The sequence below is a fragment of the Bombina bombina genome, chromosome 2 (genome assembly GCF_027579735.1).
Source record: "Bombina bombina isolate aBomBom1 chromosome 2, aBomBom1.pri, whole genome shotgun sequence".
NCBI classification, from domain to species: Eukaryota; Metazoa; Chordata; class Amphibia; order Anura; family Bombinatoridae; genus Bombina; species Bombina bombina.
The window spans coordinates 1187688591-1187694590 of record NC_069500.1 but is presented as its reverse complement, the minus strand read 5'-3'; the positions used below and the strand labels follow the sequence as shown (position 1 = coordinate 1187694590).

Sequence of the window (6000 nt, the reverse complement as noted above, 5' to 3'; positions counted from 1 at the left end):
TTCAGGGTCTTCGCAATCTTCTTATAGCCTAGGCCATCTTTATGTAGAGCAACAATTATTTTTTTCAGATTCTCAGAGAGTTCTTTGCCATGAGGTGCCATGTTGAACTTCCAGTGACTAGTGTGAGAGCGATAACACCAAATTTAACACACCTGCTCCCCATTCACACCTGAGACCTTGTAACACTAACAAATCACATGACAGCGGGGAGGAAAAATGGCTAATTGGGCCCAATTTGAACATTTCCACTTAGGGATGTATTCACTTTTGTTGCCAACGATTTAGACATTAATGGCTCTGTGTTGAGTTATTTTGAGGGGACAGCAAATTTACACTGTTTTATACATACAGGCTGTACACTCACTACTTTACATTGTAGCAAAGTGTAATTTCTTCAGTGCTGTCACATGAAAAGATAAAATATATATAAAATACTTTGCATTATCTAGATTACTGGAAAGTGTGCTTTACTTGGTAAACCAAATCACCCACCCTCACACATTGAAGAAATCATCTTGACAGTTTGTACTGAATTGAAACACTGTGAAGTTCCAAAAGCTCTTTTCATGGGCACCTCTGCTGGTTAAGTTACATTGTGACAAAGAATAGCGCAAGTGCCGTCTCCTCTAGCAGCTAGCAAGAACTCCAGGAATGCCATGTCTTTTAAAATAATCTTTAGTGGCTTCCACGGCTGATTTTAAAATTGGAGAAAGTTTATCAAAACCTAACAAAAAGATTGGATTGTAGTTTTAGATAATTAAAAATGTGAACAGCATATAAATTTGTTTTAAAAGGTAGGACTAATATTTTACTGGTTAATGTTAGATTTGTCTTCTGACAAGTTGGTTTCTTTATAAACTGAAAGTTTTATAAAAAAAAAAAAGGAATGAGTTGAGAGAAGCGCTATAATATAATTTAATAATTTTATAATATAAAATACTGCAGCTCATAATCTATTTTGTAAGCCCACGTTGCCAAATGCCACAATAATGGCCTTGACATGAAACAAGGAAATTAAATTATCAAAGCTGATGTAATTCAGTGTTGCCCAACCTGGGAAGTACATAGTGGCCTAGACAGATGGTTGTGAGGTTGCAGAGGAGCCATTTTTCAGAGCGAGATCATCTTTGAAATTAATTGAGCATCTCTTCAACTACATTTTTTCAAAATTTGGTTAGTGGGTGTTCCTGCCATTCACATTTATAGTTACATGAGGTGCCAATGCATGTTTCAGTCACAACTTGTAGCTGTGAGTACAAATATATTTGAAACATGCAGATTTGAAGTTGCTATGTTGAGTCAAGTTTTTTTTCCATGAATGACACAAACAGCACGTTGTTTCAAGAACTTTATATTATTGTTGTTACACAACAGAAATCTCTAATATGTGTAAATCAGATCTGCAGCAAAGGAAAATATTAAATTGCAGCCAACATAACTCGAGGCCCAAACTGTGCGGCCTGCAACAATTTCATTACTGAATAGTATATTTCTCCAACATAGGTGTGTCCGGTCCACGGCGTCATCCTTACTTGTGGGATATTCTCTTCCCCAACAGGAAATGGCAAAGAGCCCAGCAAAGCTGGTCACATGATCCCTCCTAGGCTCCGCCTACCCCAGTCATTCTCTTTGCCGTTGTACAGGCAACATCTCCACGGAGATGGCTTAGAGTTTTTTAGTGTTTAACTGTAGTTTTTATTATTCAATCAAGAGTTTGTTATTTTGAAATAGTGCTGGTATGTACTATTTACTCAGAAACAGAAAAGAGATGAAGATTTCTGTTTGTATGAGGAAAATGATTTTAGCAACCGTCACTAAAATCCATGGCTGTTCCACACAGGACTGTTGAGAGCAATTAACTTCAGTTGGGGGAACAGTGAGCAGTCTCTTGCTGCTTGAGGTATGACACATTCTAACAAGACGATGTAATGCTGGAAGCTGTCATTTTCCCTATGGGATCCGGTAAGCCATGTTTATTACGATCGTAAATAAGGGCTTCAAAAAGGGCTTATTAAGACTGTAGACTTTTTCTGGGCTAAATCGATTCATTATTAACACATATTTAGCCTTGAGGAATCATTTTATCTGGGTATTTTGATATAATCATATCGGCAGGCACTGTTTTAGACACCTTATTCTTTAGGGGCTTTCCCAAAGCATAGGCAGAGCCTCATTTTCGCGCCGGTGTTGCGCACTTGTTTTTGAGAGGCATGGCATGCAGTCGCATGTGAGAGGAGCTCTGATACTTAGAAAAGACTTTCTGAAGGCGTCATTTGGTATCGTATTCCCCTTGGGGCTTGGTTGGGTCTCAGCAAAGCAGATACCAGGGACTGTAAAGGGGTTAAAGTTCAAAACGGCTCCGGTTCCGTTATTTTAAGGGTTAAAGCTTCCAAATTTGGTGTGCAATACTTTTAAGGCTTTAAGACACTGTGGTGAAAATTTGGTGAATTTTGAACAATTCCTTCATGTTTTTTCGCAATTTATGTGTTCCCGCCGTTTCCTCTCATCCCCAGGCTGGTAGCCAGGATCAATCAGGAGAGGGCGTCGGTGATCTTGATAGCTCCTGCGTGGCCACGCAGGACTTGGTATGCAGATCTGGTGAATATGTCATCGGCTCCACCTTGGAAGCTACCTTTGAGACGAGACCTTCTTGTTCAGGGTCCGTTCGAACATCCGAATCTGGTTTCACTCCAGCTGACTGCTTGGAGATTGAACGCTTGATCTTATCGAAGCGAGGGTTCTCAGATTCTGTTATCGATACTCTTGTTCAGGCCAGAAAGCCTGTAACTAGAAAGATTTACCACAAAATTTGGAAAAAATATATCTGTTGGTGTGAATCTAAAGGATTCCCTTGGGACAAGGTTAAGATTCCTAGGATTCTATCCTTCCTTCAAGAAGGATTGGAAAAAGGATTATCTGCAAGTTCCCTGAAGGGACAGATTTCTGCCTTGTCTGTGTTACTTCACAAAAAGCTGGCCGCTGTGCCAGATGTTCAAGCCTTTGTTCAGGCTCTGGTTAGAATTAAGCCTGTTTACAAACCTTTGACTCCTCCTTGGAGTCTCAATTTAGTTCTTTCAGTTCTTCAGGGGGTTCCGTTTGAACCCTTGCATTCCGTTGATATTAAGTTATTATCTTGGAAAGTTTTGTTTTTAGTTGCAATTTCTTCTGCTAGAAGAGTTTCAGAATTATCTGCTCTGCAGTGTTCTCCTCCTTATCTGGTGTTCCATGCAGATAAGGTGGTTTTACGTACTAAACCTGGTTTTCTTCCAAAAGTTGTTTCTAACAAAAACATTAACCAGGAGATTATCGTACCTTCTCTGTGTCCGAAACCAGTTTCAAAGAAGGAACGTTTGTTGCACAATTTGGATGTTGTTCGCGCTCTAAAATTCTATTTAGATGCTACAAAGGATTTTAGACAAACATCTTCCTTGTTTGTTGTTTATTCCGGTAAAAGGAGAGGTCAAAAAGCAACTTCTACCTCTCTCTCTTTTTGGATTAAAAGCATCATCAGATTGGCTTACGAGACTGCCGGACGGCAGCCTCCCGAAAGAATCACAGCTCATTCCACTAGGGCTGTGGCTTCCACATGGGCCTTCAAGAACGAGGCTTCTGTTGATCAGATATGTAGGGCAGCGACTTGGTCTTCACTGCACACTTTTACCAAATTTTACAAGTTTGATACTTTTGCTTCTTCTGAGGCTATTTTTGGGAGAAAGGTTTTGCAAGCCGTGGTGCCTTCCATTTAGGTGACCTGATTTGCTCCCTCCCTTCATCCGTGTCCTAAAGCTTTGGTATTGGTTCCCACAAGTAAGGATGACGCCGTGGACCGGACACACCTATGTTGGAGAAAACAGAATTTATGTTTACCTGATAAATTACTTTCTCCAACGGTGTGTCCGGTCCACGGCCCGCCCTGGTTTTTTTAATCAGGTCTGATGATTTATTTTCTTTAACTACAGTCACCACGGTACCATATGGTTTCTCCTATGCAAATATTCCTCCTTAACGTCGGTCGAATGACTGGGGTAGGCGGAGCCTAGGAGGGATCATGTGACCAGCTTTGCTGGGCTCTTTGCCATTTCCTGTTGGGGAAGAGAATATCCCACAAGTAAGGATGACGCCGTGGACCGGACACACCGTTGGAGAAAGTAATTTATCAGGTAAACATAAATTCTGTTTTCTTTTGTGTGAGGTTCCTCTCTCTGCTACCACACTGACTTGTTTTTGTTATGGCTTCTGTTCACTTAGGTTTTCATGGGCAGGGAGGTGAGGGAGACAGGGTGTGCGACTACATGCTTTACGGAAGGGCATGGCCAGTCCCTGGAAACCAAGGACCTTTGCCCTAATGGTAGAAGCTGCTGGTGACAGGGACAACAGGCAGAGGTCCCACATTGTGACAATCCACCAGTATCTGTGACAGTTGGGAGCATAGCAGCAATAGTTTCCTGAGTTATCAAATAAAAACATCAGTTGCGGGACACTAGTGTTAAAATGAATGAAATAGAGTTTTTTGTTATTCTATTAGAATGTCCCTTGAAGTTCTTTTAGATTTTTTACAAAAATGGTAACATGCCAGAGACTACAAGGAGGCAACAGATCAAAAATAAAAAACACTCTAAATTATAATTATATTATCTAAACTATACACAAAATAACTGTAGAACTTGTCAAAAGTAATCATAAAATACAAAATAAAAGCTTTAGGTATACTAACAAAATCTGCTTAAGGGAACAGATAACTTAGCCGTCCCTGAAAAGTTCTGCAAACCCATTTATAATTCCCTGTCTAGTCAATTCCTTATTAGAGCTGCCTTCAAGCCTGGTCCCATGCCCTTTTGATATATATATTTTTTCTGGCTCATGCGCCAAGTTTTCAGTTATAAATAAATAAATAATGGTTTCTTGTGCAATAAAGTACAATAAATAATTTTAGTTTTTTTTTTTTTTATATTCTATTTTTATCTCAGGCTACATTTGATATGAAGAACAGAAGCATTTTATGTAGTAGTGTAAACCTTTATGTACTTATGCATTTGCCATTTAGGTAGATAAAGCTGTAAATTGATATCTCTCTGAAAGGCCAGTGATCTAAAGCTCTCTTCTTTGGTGAGATGATGTAAGAGGTCTCGTCAGTACAGTGAAGTCCCTCAGAACAATTTTATAAAGGCAAATTTTGGCTTGATTAGTTGTTTTTGTAGCTATGTTGGGTTCTGGGTATGAAATAGAGACAGTTACAGTGCAATATCATGCTCAAAAAAGGCCCCCAAAAATGTTGAGATCTGGATTCTGATACACTCATTGGTTGCTTAGGAACCTTGTTAAGAATTTGATATCATGTTAGAAATTCACTGGACATTGCTTCACCTTTTGTTTTATAATTGTGTTTGTGGCTCACATTGCCATTAAAGTCTTGAAATCTTACACATGGGTAAGAGCCTATTACCACCAGGTTTTGGGAAACACGCATGAAACACTGTAAATTAAAATCATTGTAGGTATAAAATCATTTTGTATAATTAAAAAGAGAGAAGCGCTCAACCTGGGAACGAACAATAGGATAATAGCTTGTTCTATGGCTAGTTACTACCCAAGAAGCAGCCTCTTTTTGCTCAATATGTGCCTTTCACAGAGAAGAACTTTCCTGAAGCATATCAGTCTGATCCTGACTTCACAGTACAGTCCAGCCCTGAAATACCAGGCAATCCCTCTCTGAACAAGAGAAACAGCAAAATCCTAGATGTACGTTTCGGCCTATTGTGGGCCTCGTCAGGGAAGTCTCCCTAAGTGTGATGAGGGAATCCAGACGTTGACCCGTTGCTCAGTGTGCCTAGAGGGATATGGCTGCACCTCACTGACAATAGGCCGTGAGGTGTTTCTCTCGTTCAGAGAGGGATTGCCTGGTATTTCGGGGCTGGACTGTACTGTGAAGTCAGGATCAGATTTCACAGTGTCTTTTTTTGTTATAGAGAAGTAGTCTCTGGACAGATAAGAAGTTGTCTC

General features: G+C 39.9%; 1 protein-coding gene across 1 annotated transcript in view; it reads left to right on the top strand.

Annotated features, from left to right (window-relative positions):
• Positions 1-6000, top strand: part of SORBS2 (sorbin and SH3 domain containing 2) — a 551268-nt gene that overhangs the window by 149978 nt on the left and 395290 nt on the right. The window lies entirely within an intron of this gene.